Here is an 18,308-nt window from a genome sequence, read left to right on the forward strand (position 1 = left end):
GTGACTGTCAGTTCTCAGCTGCAAAGAGGCAGCACCCGTAGTCTGACGCATACAGCAGAACTATTTGCCTCTAGGAAGACGCTAGACGCAGAAGATAGCGTTCGCTAAAGCTCTGCACATGCAGGAAACGGCCAAAACAAAAATCCTGTTATCATACGAAATATATGTAATATACTTTTTATTCTAATAGCATCTTGCGGACCCCTCTGGCTTAGCTCGCGACCCCTGGGGCTCCGCGGACCACCTGTTTGGAACCACTGTGCTTGACTGACAACCAACTCTATATAGGAGTTGGGTTGGGATCAGCCGAGCGGTTTTAAGCGCTTCAGTCTGGAACCGCGCGACCGCTACTGTCGCAGGTTCAAATCCTGCCTCGGGCATGGATGTGTGTGATGTCCTTAGGTTAGTTAGGTTTAAGTACTTCTAAGTTCTAGGGGACTGATGACATATGTTGAGTCCCATAGTGCTCAGAGCCATTTGAACCATTTTTTTTGGGTTGGGATCATTCCGCACCCACCTTATTCACCCGATCTCGCGCCCTCAGATTTTCAGCTTTTCCGCTCTCTGTCGAACAACTTTCAAGGGACTTCCTTTCCAGATGAAAACCGCGCTCCGAACATCGCTCGACGTGTCTTTCGCTTCAAAACCACGTGATTTCTACAATCGTGAAATCGGAAAGTTACCCCAGTATTGGCAGACTGTTGTAAAGGGTGAAAAATACGTGTATCAGTTGGTTTTTCAAATTTATTTGACTACAGTACGGTAGACAAGCCATAGTCGCAGTAAATTACAGAAAGTTTACATGACTACGTTTCGGAGAAGCTCAGTCACCATTATCAAATGAAACAAGTATGAAATAAGTCATCTCTAATTACAAAAATACATCTCTTGTGTTTATTAAACATATGAACATAGACATCTACATCGATACTCCGCACTTTAAGTGCCTGGCAGAGGGTTCATCGAACCACCTTCACAATAATTCTCTATTATTCCAGTCTCGAACAGCACCCGGAGAAAATTAACACCTATATCTTCCCGCGCGAGTTCTGATTTCCCTCATTTTATTATGACGGTAGTTTGTCCCTATGTAGGTTGGCGCCAACAAAATATCTTCGCATTCGGAGACGTAAGTTGGTGACTGAAATTTCGTGATAAGATTCCGCCACAACAAAAAACGCTTTTGTTTTAATGTTGTGCACCCCAAACCCTTTATGACGTCAGTGACACTCCCACGCTTATTTCGTGATAATACAAAACGTGCTGCTCTTCGTTGATCTTTCTCGGTGCACTCTGTTAATCCCACTTGGTAACGATACCGCACCGCGCAGCGGTACTCCAAAAGAGGACGAATAAGCGTAGTGTAGGTAGTCTCTTTAGTACGTCTCTTGCATATTCAACATGTTCTTCCAATAAAATGCAGTCTTTGCTTCCCCACACATTTTCTATATGTTCTTTCGAATTTAAGTTTCTCGTAATGGTAATTCCTAAGTATTTGGTTGCATTTATGGCCTTTAGATTTGATTGATTTATCGCGTTACCGACGTTTAAAGATTTCCTTTTAGAACTCATGTGGATGACCTCACGCTTTTCATTATTTATGGTCAATTGGCAATTTTCACACCATACAGGTATCTTTTCTAAATCGCTTTGCAATTTGTTTTGATCTTCTGATACCTTTACTGGACGATAAATGATAGCATCATCTGCAAAGAACCTAAAACGGCTTGCTCAGATTGCCCCATAAATCGTTTATGTAGATACGTAACAGCATAGGGCCTATAACATTACCCTGTAAAACGCCTGAAACCACTTCTGTTGCACTCGATGACTTTCGATTACTAAGACCTGTGAGCTCTCTGACAGGAAATCACGAATCGAGTCCTGTAACTGAGACGATATTCCATAAGCACGCAATTTCACCACAAGCCGCTTGTGTGGAGAAACGTTACGAACTTAAGCACCAACATAATACCAATACTTTGAAGCCAATACTTATTCATCAAGGTTTCAGTTTTTATGTAAGGATCCTCAATGTGATGTCAACAGGTTAGGAACATGAATCTGCGAATTTTGTCGACTTCATTTTTCGCTGTCACATCCTTAAGGTCTGGCACAGCCACAGACCTCTCAATTCTAGGTGATTTAAATCCGAAGGAGATTTCAGTGGTATTTCTGATCCAATATACGACGGTGTAAGCTGTCGACTACGTTCCAGTCAACAGAGGGTCCCTCATTTGTTTGGATTCTGGAAAGAGGTGTTAAGAATTCGCAATACTAATAAGTAAAAGATTTACAAGTAATAAAAAGGAAGATCTAAACTGGAACAGGATACTACTAACAAGGAAAGGTCCCCAGCGGTGGGATCACCTGTTTGAAACCATCAATATGGTGATGTTGCTGAACGTTTCAGGTAATATATCCTGCAGCTGTTCAACCTGGTGGGGCCCCGTTTGCGAGCAATCGACGGAAAATAATTCTGAAATCACATGGGCTATCAAGCACACCAACGCTAGAAAAGCCCCTGGGCCTGATGGCATTCAAAACCGTGTCCTCCAGGAGTTCACGGATAAAGCCGTAGAATACCTCACACACTTAACGAATGCCATCCTGACACACCAACATTTCCCTGACTTTTGGAAGGCGGCCAAGGTCCTGATGTTCAGGAAGCCAGGGAAAGAACACTCCCTCCCACAAAATTACCGACCCATCAGTCTGCTGTGTTCGCTCAGCAAGATTGTTGAGAAGGTAATACTAAAACGTATCACTAGGCATTGCATCGCCAACGACACCCTAAGGCCGGAGCAATTCGGCTTCAGGAATCACAACACAACAACTCCTCGGAGTAGTCGAACATATAACACACGGCTACAACAAGAACAAAGCCACAGGGGCCGAGTTCCTAGACGTCCAAAAGGCTTTCGATCGTCTCTGGCACAACGGACTCATACCCAAACTAAGCAAAGCTGGTTTCCCGGACGGACTCGTACGTCTCATACACTCATATCTCACGAACAGATCTTTCAACACTAACGTGCAGGATAAGCAACCAACACAACACGGTATCCAAGCTGGAGTACCCCAAGGAAGCATCCTAGGGCCCATCTTGTTTAACCTGTAGATTAATGACTTCCCAGCGACACAAAACACGACGTTAGCCGTCTACGCGTATGACACAGCCATCCTCGCGCAAGACTGGAAACCGTCGAACATCAATTCACGAATACAGACAGCACTGAGAACAGCTGAGCCTTGGTTGGAGAGATGGCGTATTAAAGTAAACATCGACAAGTGCGAAGCAGTTCTGTTCACACGCAGACCGAAACTACTGCGCAAAAACACCAACACTGTAGACCAACAACACTACATACATGCCCAATACGTTTCCTAGAGAAAGTCAGGTACCTTGGTGTCTGGCTGGACCGGAAACTTACGTGGGGGGACCACACTGAATACGTTGCCAACAGAGCGCACGCGAGGCTCAAACAGCTCTACCCAATGCTCAACAGGGAAAGCACACTGAACAGGAGGGTGTCGAGGCCTATATATATGACACTGATTAGACCTCTGATGACGTACGCAGCTCCCGTCTGGGGATATGCAGCTCCTACACGACTACGCTGCCTGCAGATCATACAGAACAAGGTGCTACGAATCATTAGCAACGCTCCACGCTACACACGCACCGTGGATCTTCACCATGAATACTACCTTGATACTCTTCACCATGAATACTACCTTGATACCCACAACGAAGTATTCAAAAAACACGACACACGACTATACAGGAACTCTGGGAAACTACGATCACAACCACAGGTGGAAACGCAAGCGGCCAAAGACAATGCTAGCTAGGGCATAGCCACCTATGGTAAACTAACATACGCAAAAAGCGACAAATGTCGGTAAGCCCCTGCATATCAGCAACACTGACTGGCAACTACCAGCTGCTATTAGAGCCGACCGACAGGCCACAGCAGGGACACCGACGAGCTCGCCCACAGGCGCACAAACAATCTTCCAACATTCCCTCACACTGTGCTTCCGGTATATGACCTATCGGACACAAGATCGATAACAAACCTAACTGTTGTAGGTTGCTGACGTTGAACGACAACTCTGTACCATCACCCAGCGCCAGCCGCCGAGCAGCAAAACGCCAAGGTATCGACATGCATGATACCCACTACTAACAAAGCCTATCCTTGCACAACCTATCGCAGGCAGCAAGACAACCGCTACTGCTCTTACCACCCGACCTAACTATCGCAGAGGTTTTTTTCCCTTGGCTCTTGCCTTGGCACTTTTTTCCCTCTGCCCTTAAAACAGCTGCCCTTCGTCAGATTTCGACCAATCTATCTCCAGATGAGCGCGTATTAATGGTTAATCTTAACCAGACGTACGCAAACATCGCAGTACCCACATCCTGCGACACCTCACTTTAGTGAATACTAACCCTTATGCAGAGATGACAGTAGACCTTTTGTGTTGGCCATCATGCCGGTGTGGGCGTGGAGGGACTACACCTCTAAAAAAAAGGAAAATAAGTCGGAATTTCGCGTGATGTTGTACAGCTGTAATTAAGGAACGTAACATGGGTTATAGTAATAGTAATAGTTGTAGTACAGGCCTCATATACTGGAGATTGTGGGTTCAAATCTCATGAGGAACTTAACTTTTTTTTATGACTTTGATCATTATTTTTTTGAACTAATTAGTTTAAATGGTTTTATTTCTATTCGTTAGTCACTTCTTTTTAATCCTCGTACTAACTTTTTCAAATGCTCTCATTTTTTCTTCCTATAATCCTTTTTTCACTCGGAATCTTTGTACATGTGGTTTCTATGTATTAACATCAATTTAACTTATTTCGTTCTATCATCCCATATTTCCGTCTATGTAATTGCATTAATTATTTCTGTTCCTAACTTTGCTAGAATTTTTGGTTTATTTGTAATCCTTCCATTCGTTTAAAAATTCATCTGCTTTAATTTGTCCATAGAACTATAAGAATTTATGTTTGAAATCTTTTCATGACCATTACTAAAAAAGAAAAGGTACATCTTTTAACGACAGTTACATTTCTGACACCATTGCGCAGTCAACATATATATAGATTATTTCGTCTTTTACTTCTTAGCCGATCTATCTACATATTCAATAGTTTAAATATTATGGTCAACGAAATATGGTATTGTCGTTTAAGATTCCAGATATCACACACTGCTGTCATTCACCGTGGTGCGCCCTCGTTTGCAAGCAATCCATGAAAAAATTCCGGAATTTGTCGTGATGGTCTGCAGCTTTAAAAAAGAAATACCATACAGATTTTCGCACAGCTTAAAGGTACAAGCACCATATGAAAGACGTTGTGGATTCAAATATCATCAAGCGCTTTGAAATTCTTTGGTTCAAATGGTTCAAATGGTTCAAATGGCTCTGAGCACTATGCGACTTAACTTCTGAGGTCATCAGTCGCCTAGAACTTAGAACTAATTAAACCTAACTAACTTAAGGACATAACACACATCCATGCACGAGGCACGATTCGAACCTGCGAAAGGAGCGGGCGCTCGGCTCCAGACTGTAGCGCCTAGAACCGCGCGGCCACTCTGGCCGGCTGAAATTCTTTATTTTGAAATCTTTATCGCAGTGACTTTGATCATTATTTTTATTCAGATAATTTGTTTAAATGTGATTTCTGTATTTGTATATCTTGGTCACATTATTTTAATCACCGTATTAAACTTATAATACTCCCATTTTTCTACCCATCACTTGTTTTCCAATTGGAATCTTTGAATGTGAGACTCATTTGTATCCACAGCGGCTACGAGATTGTGAGGTAACTGTTCTGAGAGGGCTCCAGCCAAATCTAATAAACTAAGCCAATGAGAAAGCGGAAACCTCAAAAACAGAAGAGAGAATTCGAAGCCAATAGTAGCATCGTGCCTGGACGAAGATGTCGCCGCGGCAACAAAACAGCCGAAAGTACGAAGTACTGCAGGAAACGTGGTGTGGCGAACCGCGGCCCCCAATCAAGGATTAGTTACGGTGCCCTGGGTCGGTATTGTCTGCGGCAGCCAGTAAGAGCCAGGACACAAGACGTGCTATCACAAGGTGGAGGGACGGCGCGGGGCAACGTCCGCCAGACCTCTCCAAGCATTGCAGCATTGGCGAAACTCTTCGACGTGTAGCTCCTACTTGTGGTGTCGGGCAGAAAACAAATCTAATAACTGATCCTCGATATAACGAGCACAGATGGATAAAGCATTCACCTGTCACTTCTCTTCAACTGACGAATCGAACTGCGTGCCTAGGGAGTATGGTCTCAGCTGTGCGGCTGGAGTCCTGGTTTCCTGCCAGAAAGATCATAGTTCGTAATAACTCACGGGAAGTCATCTAGTATAACCGAAGTGGTATCTGGGATTCCAGAAGGAAGTACTACAGGTTCAAATGGCTCCGAGCACTATGCGGCTTAATTTCTGAGGTCATCAGTCGCACAGAACTTAGAACTAATTAAACCTAACTAACCTAAGGACATCACACACATCCATGCCCGAGGCAGGATTCGAACCTGCGACCGTAGCGGTCGCTCGGATCCAGACTGTAGCGCCCAGAACCGCACCGCCACTCCGGCCGGCGAAGTGCTACAGGTCCTCTGCTGCTGTGCATCTATACAGCGTGTTTAAAAGGAAGTGTCACTTATTCGTACACGAGGTATTATTGATCAAACCTTGAATAAAAGTTCCTGTAATCACATGTGCGGCAACCGATACCTCTTGAGATACGAGGCAATCAGTCCTCTTATTACCTGTCTACTACGTAGTGGATACCACAGGCAGTGTTGCATGTGGTTAGCATGGATCCTGACTCATCCTTCAGCTTTTCTTCGTAGTGGATCATGCACTCTTTCAAATACACATGGCTCTGTTCGGACTGCGTCACTTGCATTGGTCACATTCTCCTGCAACGCGTGCTCATTGGCGATGGGTTGCGCACACACTAATACTGTTAAATGTCCATGTAGCTAGAAATTCAACAGATTCAGGTCCGGTGAACGGAGAGACCATGCTATCGGATCTCCTTAGCCAATCCATCGCCCATTAAACGTTGCGGTGACGTACAGTCGCACGATCCGTAGAAAACAGAGTACCGCCGTCGTGTCTAAACCTCAGTCGTCGTCTTTCTGCAAGAGTAACGTCCTTCAATAGCGCTGGTAATTCATCGTGCAGAAATCGGTGGTACACAGCACCGGTTAATTTGTTTGGTAGAGCGTATGGCCCTATGACTCTGACCGATAACTACTCGCCATACATTGATACTGAAGCGATCCCGACGCCTTACCTCCATGATTGATTGAAGATTTGCATCTGCAGATTGGTTGTTGGTTGGTTGTTTTTGGGGATGGAGACCAGAACGCCGAGATCATCGGTCTCATCGGATTAGGGAAGAACGAGGAAGGAAGTCGGCCGTGCCCTTTCCAAGGAACCATCCCGGCATTTGCCTGGAGCGATTTAGAGAAATCACGGAAAACCTAAATCAGGATGGCCGGACGCAGGATTGAACCGCCGTCCTCGCGAATGCGAGACCAGTGTCTAACCACTGCCCCACCTCGCTCGGTGCATCTGCAGACACGTGTCTATTGTGGTAATGTACTATGCCATCGCTTGGATCTGCCTCATGTGTAAATAGAGTGCAGGCTGTGAATTACGAATCTTAGGCTCATATCTCAACAGATGTTGGTTTTAGGACGTACAAAGGAACTTCTCTTCGAGTGTCGACCAATACTACCTACTGCAGAAATATGTGACTTTTTTTTTAAACGTCCTCTGTCAGCGATTTAGGAGACAATCTGAGCAATCATCTTAGACTTTTTGCAGATGACTCTGTCGTTCACTGTCTAGTAAACTCATCAGAAGATCAAAACTAATTGTAAAATCATTTAGACAAGATATAAAGATCAAAACTAATTGCAAAATTATTTACAGAAGATACAAGTGATAATTCACCCTAAAGAATTAAAACTGTAAGATCCTTTAGATGAACAGTAAAAAAATCCCTTAAATTTTGGTTACACGATAAATAATAGCCGCGCGGGATTACCCGAGGGGTCTTAGGCGCTGCAGTCATGGACTGTGCGGCTGGTCCTGGCGGAGGTTCGAGTCCTCCCTCGGGCATGGGTGTGTGTGTTTGTCCTTAGGATAATTTAGGCTAAGTAGTGTGTAAGCTTAGGGACTGATGACCTTAGCAGTTAAGTCCCATAAGATTTCACACACATTTGAACACAAATTCTGTCAATTTCACCAACAACCTACGGATTACACGTACAATAAACGGGAAACTGGAATCATCACACAGGAAGTGTTGTGGGGATGGCGAACAAAAGACTGAGTTTTACTGGCAAAGCATTTAGACGCAGCAACAAATGTAAGAGCCTTCCTACTGTAAGCTTGTCCGTTCTCGGCTGGGGTAATGCTGCACTGTGTGGGATCTTTACTGACGGGAGAAAACTGAAAAATTTCAAATACGGGCAGCTCGATTTGTATTGTCACTAAATAGCGGATTGTGTTGTCACGGGTATGATTAAGAGACTTCTGGCGGCAATCACTAAACCAAAGGCATTTCTCGTTGTGACGACAAATTTTTCTCATATTACTGGAGGTATACACGCGAAACATATCCGCGTAATAAAACAAAGCAACAAGGGATCACTTTATTACAGTTACAAACATTTTTTCACAAATTTTAAATGTACTTTGTGATAGCAATTATATATTCATATATGTTGACACGGCAGCATATAGAATACGTAGCGATTCGCCAGTTTCTTAACACTCATTCTTGAACAAACAACTGACACATGGGAATTTAGGAATATCAAACAATGAGTAAATAGTATGTATTCAGGGCAAAATTCTTTGTTTAATTGTTGGTGATGAAGCATTAAGCTTATCAGCTATGTTTTACGACACTAGGCAGAAAATAATTGAAGTAAATACAAAAGAATATTTCAAAATGGCTCTAACCACTATGGGACTTAACACCTGAGGTCATCAGTCCCCGAGACTTAAAACTACTTAAACCTAACTAACCTAAGGACATCACTCACACCCATGCCCGGTGCAGGATTCGAACCTGTGACCGCAGCAGCAGCAGCGCGGTTCCGGATTGAAGCGCCTAGAAAAGCTCGGCCACAGCGGCCGACAGAATATTTCATTTTAGGCTTATCAGAGCACGTACATACTTTGAATGGTGGATATTATATCGACCTCTAAATGTTAACACAAATCTGGCAAAAAACACTGCAGCAGCTTTTTGTGTATTTCGTAACTTAACACGTGAAAAAGACATGGGTGATAATTTAGAGCAGCCATTACATACGACACAAGTAGGGGTGGAGGATACTGAAAACGAATAGTTTAGAGAGCTGATCAGTTATCATCAAAAGACGTTCGCTGACACATTTTTGTAAACGTAAATCCACTACAAAGGCAAGATCGATTAGGTAAACAGGTGATGCAACACATTCAAACTCGTGCATAAAAAAAGAATGTAATTATATTAAAAAGTAAAGGGCAAAAAACTTACCTAGCTTTTTCTATTTATCTTGCGACAATTCTTTTCCTCCAAATATGTCTAGTATCTGTCTCCATATTTTAAGCTTTAAAATTCTGTCACTGTATTCTTTCACCTTCATATTCCACAAGGCAGAACGATTTTTCATTTTGAAAACAAAATTTCTCCGTGTCGAAACTCATCGCAACGTGATCTTGGCAGACGTCTGGCGTGAAGTGTGGCCACGTGCGTTATCTCCCGCGCAAGCTTGCCGGTGTCAACAACGCGTCATCGCGAGGTTGTCGAGTTTGCCGCGAGTGGCAGCTGCTTACACCCGCCAGCGGCCGTGACACGCGGCCAGTGTGTTGTTGCCTGTAAGCGTGAATTGGAGGGCAGTTGTTCAAGTGTAGATGTGAATGTAGATGTAGATAAATAATACCTTCCTTGCACTGATTGTGCTTCGTATCAATAGAGAAAATGTTCTTTCATGGGGCCAAAACTGACACAGCTTTCGTATCGTTGGTGTTACTTTCAACCGCTTCATTAACGCCTCAAAACTGCAACACCTGCATCGTAAGAGTCTCATTACATTTTCTAGTGCACAGATGCACTCATCAGCAACTGCATCAGATACACCAACATAATAGCGTCTAGCACCCTCTTTCGCAGATTCCGGCGGCGCCGCGTCTTTGTATGGCTTCCGCAAGACATCGAAATTATTGGGTTCAAATGGTTCAAATGGCTCTGAGCACTATGGGACTTAACATCAGTGGTCATCAGTTCCCTAGAACTTAGAACTACTTAAACCTAACTAACCTAAAGACATCACACACATCCATACCCGAGGCAGGGTTCGAACCTGCGACCGTAGCTTTCCCGCGGTTCCGGACTGAGCGCCTAAAACCGCGAGACCACCGCGGCCGGCGAAATGATTGCGGAGCCACGTTGATTCAGGTCAGGAACTCTTAAATTCGCTGAGTGTTTCTCGAATGATTGTCGAACAATTCAAGAACGATGAAGGGTGAACTGTCTTTCCGAAGCTACAGGTCATCTTTAGGGTGTTGCGGACGAACAAATGGGTGTAAATCCCCAGAAAGCAGTTCGCTACATTGTTCATCGGGAGAGACGATAGCAGATGCCTGTCTCCTACACTCCGGGCACACGAGTCAGTTCTTTGCATCGTTAGGAAATTCCATCTTGGAAGGTGTGAACAGAATCAGTTACATGACAACTAAACAAGTAAATAAATGGGCCATGTACGAGAAGGAAGGGAGGTTAGAGTTAACATCCATAAAAGTTTTGGTCATTATATCCTGTCTAGCGTCAGGAAATCGATCGTCGTCTTTCCAAAGGGAAAATCCCGGCATTTGCATCACGTTACTTAGGAAAACTACTCATTTATGTCGTCATGTGACAAATAACGCCGCAGTCTTGAATCGTAAATCAAACATTCTGTCCTATGTGTTACACGACTAAGAAACACTGAAACAATGTCTATTTATGCAAACTTCGATTATTAATACGACGGATATTCGTCCTTCAATCGCCAACACAGCCAAATTTTTTTCAAAAAAAAAAAGCGTTTATATCAAGAAGAGTTCAATTACGAATGCTATCTCTATATATTGACTCATTGTCAAAGTTGTCGTACCGGTGTACCAGCTTCCCTGGCTGCTCCTCAAAATCTCTACCGCCACTCTAAGGAGGCTTTCTTTTATGGTGGCCACGGTTGTCTGCACTCACTCACTTGAGTTGAAACGTGGTTCCTTCAATCTGTTCATCGTCCACGGGAAAAAGGTACAAGTTTCTTAGTGTCAGTTATCATCTGTAGAGAGGAAAGTTCATCGTCATCCGTTTGTATCGTTGAAGCACTATAGCTGTTCAGTTGCCGCAGCAGCATTCGGTCTGGCACTGCCGCTGCATCAGACCGACAATTTATGTATGTTTCCAATGGTTCTACGTTGACTTCGTAACATTCCAACCACTGTATGCTTCCGCACTGATTGCAGTAGTAGACGGTACTATTGCTAAATTACATTGTTTTTGACAATATACGTAAGGACCATACGGCTTGTTGTAAGGTGTCTTGCGGTTCAGCCAGTACAACCTGATCGTCCGCAGAAACTAGTGAGTTAAACACTGTACACCCCAGTGAATAGGAACCTACAATTTCTCTTTGCCCTTTACTGACAATTTAATGAAACCTGATTCACCGTTTCGAAAATTGTCTCTATTACCATAGTAACTATCTTCAAATGTAGTCAATACGTTTATGTCGTACCCGTACACAAACGTTTTCTGATACACAGTTTTAATTCCCAGTCCTATCAGACGACGAAAGAAATTTGCTCTCGCACAAAAGATACGTACAACCACACTGGACCCTCCATTCGTGGGAACGACGGTTGAAACACGCGTCCAGACACCCTGATTTAGGTTTTCCGCGATCTCCGTAAATCGCTTTAGGCAAATGCCGGGATTTTTCCAGTAAAAGCACGCGGCCGACTTCCTTCTCCACCCTTCCCTAACGCGATGAGACCGATGACCTCTGTGTGTGGTCCCCTCTCCCAACCAACAAACCTACCCCTTTAACATCGAAAAGGAAAAAAAGCCCGAGTAGCCTCCTGATTAAGAGCTACAGCCAGTATAACGAGACTAATTTAATGCCACCCCTATGCCGGTATATATCTCTGTCTAAACGCGTGTCGCAGTGGTGCTTCGGGTTTCACTTCCTGAAGGCATACGACTGGCGAAGCCGCACCTTCACAGAACGAACACTGAAGACTGCAGACATCTCGAAGACCTGTTCCCCAGCAGAGAGACATCACTACGTGTAACAAGACCCCGAATATACTTTGTGACTTGAAACGACCCCTTGGAAAAATTATACAAGATTGTGCTTAAACTGACACCCCATAGAAAAATTGTACAAGACTGTGCTTAAACTGACACAATATTTTTAGCGCAACGCAATCTGACGTTCAAACATTCCTACAAAAAAACTGGCCCTGACTAACATTAACCTATACGTTTCACAAATCGCTTACCTCACAAAAATCTTGGTTACTCGAACTACTGCAATACAGCGAGCGTCACTACTGCCAGCTAAATGAAAGATTCAAACTACGGAAGGCACTAACTACTGATAGGAATAGTTAGCAAATGAAAGATTTTAATAGAGAACAAACAATGTATTTACCTTACTATCATCAAAAGTCATAATATATATAGCAGTTCATGACACCCAGTCTTACAAATTTCAAAACTCCGCCATCTCTCTTCCCACATCCACCTTGCTGGCGGCTCACCTCCAACTGCGCAACGCTACGCGCTGTTAACATCCATCTGCCCAGCACTACAATAACAGACAACAATGTCAACCAGCCACTGACTGCGCACAGCACAGCCATTTATTTTTCATACAGAGCGCTATGTAGCGTTACCAATAAGAAAACCTAAACAGCCTACTTACAGACTAACTGTAGCTGAAGATCTCGTTACATCGATCACAAATTTTTTGAAATGGAAAATTGAAAAAAAAAGAAACAAATTAAACAGAAATAGTTGGGATTTGAGGGAAATAATTGCCATTATGCAGTGGAGAAGCAAAGGCATATTTGAAAGTTAAATATCACCAGTATTAAACGACAACAAAAGCAGAATTAAATGTAAGGTCGAAAACCACATTTTCATGATGGAAATGACAAGAAAAGGTATATTTATGGTACCAGGGGAAAAATGCTGTTATCACACCACATAAAAGGCAAATATGTACCTCGTGGGAAACTGCCTCTACCATCCGTCCTCCTCGCCATAAACTGGCATGCTAACATATTCGCCTTTTTTTTAACGACAGAACATTCTAAATCATTTTACCCAGTCTCCTTTTGTACTGATGCCTTGACTCTCAGCATTTCCCTCTCACAGTTAGTTCCTTTGAACGTCTATTTCGCACTGTCTCCTTTTTCTCCCACTGACTTAGGGTATACCCCACTGCCACTGTCTCCTCTTTCACTTACATTGCCTCGTTTGATCTTTCTTTTCCACTGTCACTGCCAGTCACCGTCTGCACCAAACTTCAGGCAAATATTCTGGGGAGAATAACTTACACCAACCTACAAGTTAACGTTCGCCAGTCTGGGAGGGTTTAGACCCACAACGTATGGTCTCCACTCGTTTCCATTTCACATTTCCGTTGTCTCCTCTCTCTTTCGGTCCCACTGCTTCTGTCTCTATCCATCTCTCTTTCTCTTTTACTGTCTCTGTCTCTTGCTGATCATCAAAATCTCCTCTCTCTTTGGCTGCCACCGCTACTGTCTACACCCATGTCTCTTTCGATTCCAAATGGTTCAAATGGCTCTGAGCACTATGGGACTTAACATCTGTGGTCATCAGTCCCCTAGAAATTAGAACTACTTAAACCTAACTAACCTAAGGACACCACACACATCCATGCCCGAGGAAGGATTCGAACCTGCGACCATAGCAGTCGCTCGGTTCCGGACTGAGCGCCTAGAACAGCTAGACCACCGCGGGACTTAACAGATGAGGTCATCAGTCCCCTAGAACTTACAACTACTTAAACCTAACTAACCTAAAGACATCACACACTTCCATGCCCGAGGCAGGATTCGAACCTGCGACCGTACGGCCTAGAGCCGCTCGGTCAATCCGGCCGGCTTCGATTCCAATTCCCCTCCCTAAATCACAGTCTCCCTTCTCTTTCCCTGTCACCGGCACTGTGTCCTCCCTCTTCCACCGTCGCTGTCTCTTCAAAAAGGGGTCAAATGGCTCTGAGCACTATGGGACTCAACTGCTGAGGTCATTAGTCCCCTAGAACTTAGAACTAGTTAAACCTAACTAACCTAAGGACATCACACACATCCATGCCCGAGGCAGGATTCGAACCTGCGACCGTAGCGGTCTCGCGGTTCCACACTGAAGCGCCTAAAACCGCACGGCCACTTCGGTCGGCCGCTGTCTCTCTGCTACTATCTGTCACCACAAAAAATCCCCAAAATTTTTAGAGAGGAAGGCGGAATGAGGTAGCTGGTCCCCCATTTTTCTGTCAGAGTGTTTTAAAGAGGAACATATTCACCTTTTTTGATCCCCGAGAGGAACATTTTTCCGCTGGTTCCCTTCTTTTTCCTGCTGCAGCAGGATGCTTTGCTTATATAAAATGAATCTTATATGTGAGTAAAGTTTCCACGGTTTATTTATATTTTTCGACACATTTGTATTTTTTGGAACGTATAAACAACAGACAAATGGGCATAATGTAAAGTTAACTCAAAATCGTTTACTTTACATTTTTCTGGGGTACTTTTGCTCATCGATCGCATTTCATCGAAAACAGACCCGCTTATGATTTGTATCCTAAGGTACTAAAAATTTTGTTAAAAATATTTTACTAAGTTTGTAGTCTTTCCAGTTTTACATAATTTCTGGAATTCATTTTAATTTCTTTTCAGGCGTGTTAAGACTCTTTTTCGCCCTTTTTTTGTCACTGCAGTGCCACTTTGAGGACATTTGTAACTGCGTGCAGTGTCAATAATGCAGAGAGAGCGCGTCATAAAGACATATTGGTGAAAGAAAGCTGACTAAAAACATAGTTTGATGACCACAAAACCCTTGCGATGACTGCAGAACCCTTACGTTTACCCCTCAGATCGGACATTATGTGCATAAGTACGCAGTAACCTTGAACCTGTTGATCTCGACAACGGATAACGATATCGTAAAATTTCAATGTTCGCTGAGATCATCATCTTGAGACACGTGCTAAAGATTTCGACAATTTGTTATGAGTAGAAATTATACAAGTGGCCATCCTCACAACGTACTTTTCTTGCCCAAAAATCATGGTTCTTCGGGGTTTTCCCAGGAACTTACCATGTACAAATGGTGCTTTTATAAACCCCTAAGCCCACCCTAGGTGACACCTAATGGAAGAGAAGCAACAGCTTCGCTCAATTTGTCTGGGCTGGAGGAAGTGTGTAATGTTTAAATTTTGACGTTGTTCTGTAAAATAGCGATAGTATGTCCGTTCTTCCGATAGATATAAGAATGATCGCTACGGGAAGGACTATCCAAAATACCTGACCACTTGTCTCAGTGATAAACTGAACCCGAGGTATGTCCCCCTAAAAAACTATATCTTCGCTCGTGGCACGATAAGCGGATCTGGGAAATAAATTATAAGACTTAAATAATCTATTGACAACACACTGAAAAAGTATTGTGCTGGTTAACAGTAAAACCATGGAAATACCTGATTCGTGATTTTCTTTAGCGCTTCTGAAGCTAACAACTAAATGGACAGGAAAGAAATAAACAGAATACTTATTTCTAAATTACTTTAAGTAAACATAACACAATTTTCAAAACAAAGTTTCCAAAATGTCTGAAACGGAAAACTTTGGATTATCACAGTTATCCTCAAAAAAATTCGAAAGTAGTCGGGGGTGGGATTTATGAAAATCTAGTTTGAACTTAAGTACTTTGCTTAACACTTTCTGTGAGTATTTGTTAGGGTTATATCCTAACAGCTGTGTCCTTGTAACCAATGCAAATTGGACACATGGAATACTTTATTCGAATTAGTCTATACCTCTACCTCTTAAAATATTCGGGGTGTTAAAAAAAGCTAACCAATATTTCAAGGGATGTAAGCATGCATCAAAGCAAGACAAAAATATCTTATGACCATACTTTCTAACATGCGCCATATGAACATGTGTTCACAGGAGGTGCTCTTGTGATGTCGTCCATAGCAATTTGTCCTACTACAGACGACTACCCGGTAATTAACGTCAATTACATCCCCTGACATGCAATACAGAGAGATAGGAAGGCACCACGAGCATGTAGCTGCGAATATGAGCACCATTCTTGCATTGGCACTTCGTGTCATACCAGGCTCAACAGCGTGCTGGGGTATCAGTGTCGATGTAAACATTAGTTGGCTCATTGGTCTGCAGTGAGTTGTTCAGTTTACGCTGTGTGATTGTACTGTAGTCTTGTTACCTCTGTTTGCGTTCGTGTACATTGCTCCTAACTCTGGGTACGTACGGTGATGTTTGGCCTACTTACCGGACATGTTTAAAGTACATGTTATTGTGGTGTTTGTGGTGCCGCACAATATGTTTTCTCTCTTGAAGATACTCTGACACAACCTAGCACTGGATGCATTTTACTCCAAAGGGAAATGACACACATGATTTACTGTTATGGTTTAGCAGATGGAGTTAATCTAAGGGTCCGTAACCTGTACACTGATCGGTTTCCAGGGTACCATCTGTTAAGCCGATTGTTCCAGCATTTCGGCGAAACAGGTTCCGTAGCACACAACGAAGTAGATAGTGCAAGGCCTCGATCAGTTCGCACGCCTGAAATGGAGGAGTGTGTTCTAGGTGCAGCGGACGATAATCCTGAAACCAGTGTGTGGCGAATAGCAGCAACTGATGCTGTTTGCCATCCTCTGGTCTGGGCGGTATTTCTTGAGCAGTTGTTGTATCGGTACCACATTCAGCGCTTCCGGGCTTTTAGGGCACAAGACCATCCAGCCAGAGTTCAGTTCCCTGAATGGTCCCTGTGACAGTGTGGAGCAGATCCACAATTTGTCCCCAAGATTTTGTTTGCTGATGAGGCAGGGATTGCACGAGATGGCATTGTAAATTTCTATAGTCAGCGCTGTGAGCCGATGACAATCGCCATGCGGTTCAAGAAACAAGGCATATGATCGATTCTTAATCAATGTATGGCTACCCGTTCTTGGCGATTGATTACTAGGGCCATACATGCTACTACAGAGATTAACCGGATCTCGTTATCACCGCTTTCTGAAGAACGTACTGCCTATCTTTCTGGAGGACGTGCCCTATCAGAACATCTATACATGTGGTTCATGCATGATGGCGCACCAGCACATTTTCTCTGCATTGTGTGTCGGTACCTGACGAGGGCGTTTAGAAACCGGTGGATTGGCCATGGAGGTCCCATACCTTGGCCGGGGAGGTCCCCGGACCTAAATCCATATACTTCTGGTTATGGCGACGCATGAAGTAATTGATCTATACCATTCCAATAAACGATGTGCAGACACTACACAATCGTGTCTTCCGTGCATCTTAACATATTAAGAACCAACAACGGCGATTTAAAAGAGTGCGTGAGTCCTTACTGCGAAGGGCAAAGGCAGACATTGAGATGAATGGACATCACGTTGAGCCCCTCCTCTGAACAAGTGGTCATTTGTCAGAATTTATGCTTTGTAGCACCCAAGGAAGAACTTGTTTTTGTTTTGATGCATACAATCATCCCCTGAAATACTGGGTAGTTCTTTTTTAACAACCTACAGATATTATTCTTCCTGAAATTTCCTGAATATGGAAGCAGAACTGATTTGAGTAGACGTACAAAAGTACAATTGCTGCAATTTGAACAGTGAGTCCAAGTATGAAAACAACTAACGAAATATAGAAGAAGAACGCAAGTGCAGGATTTACCAAAGATGAAGATAATGCATGGAAGTCGATAAGTATGAATTCGTGTTGGTGATGAATGTAGTAGAACATTCAAGTCGGAACGATTAGGAATTCAATAAGTATTAGCAAGGAAGGAACACGGCTGTAAACTAACTCTTTGCAATAACAAGGAAAGTCACCAACTTGACCTCACATTTTAAGGAGACTAAAACACACTTGCAAGATATCAGCCTCAGAAATCTATCCCGCGTGAAATTTTGAGCC

General features: G+C 43.4%; 1 protein-coding gene across 3 annotated transcripts in view; it reads right to left on the reverse strand.

The window, feature by feature from the left end:
• Positions 1–18,308, reverse strand: part of LOC126277973 (autophagy-related protein 16-1-like) — an 837,530-nt gene that overhangs the window by 621,084 nt on the left and 198,138 nt on the right. Inside the window, exon 1 of one of the 3 annotated variants that reach the window (XM_049977626.1) lies at positions 9,592–9,776. The exons of the other annotated variants lie outside the window; for them this stretch is intronic. The gene's annotated coding sequence lies outside the window, so the exon portion shown is untranslated. Of the gene's footprint in view, positions 1–9,591; positions 9,777–18,308 lie in introns of those variants that run through there. 3 annotated transcript variants of the gene reach the window in all.

This window comes from Schistocerca gregaria, chromosome 6 (assembly GCF_023897955.1).
Source record: "Schistocerca gregaria isolate iqSchGreg1 chromosome 6, iqSchGreg1.2, whole genome shotgun sequence".
NCBI classification, from domain to species: domain Eukaryota; kingdom Metazoa; phylum Arthropoda; class Insecta; order Orthoptera; family Acrididae; genus Schistocerca; species Schistocerca gregaria.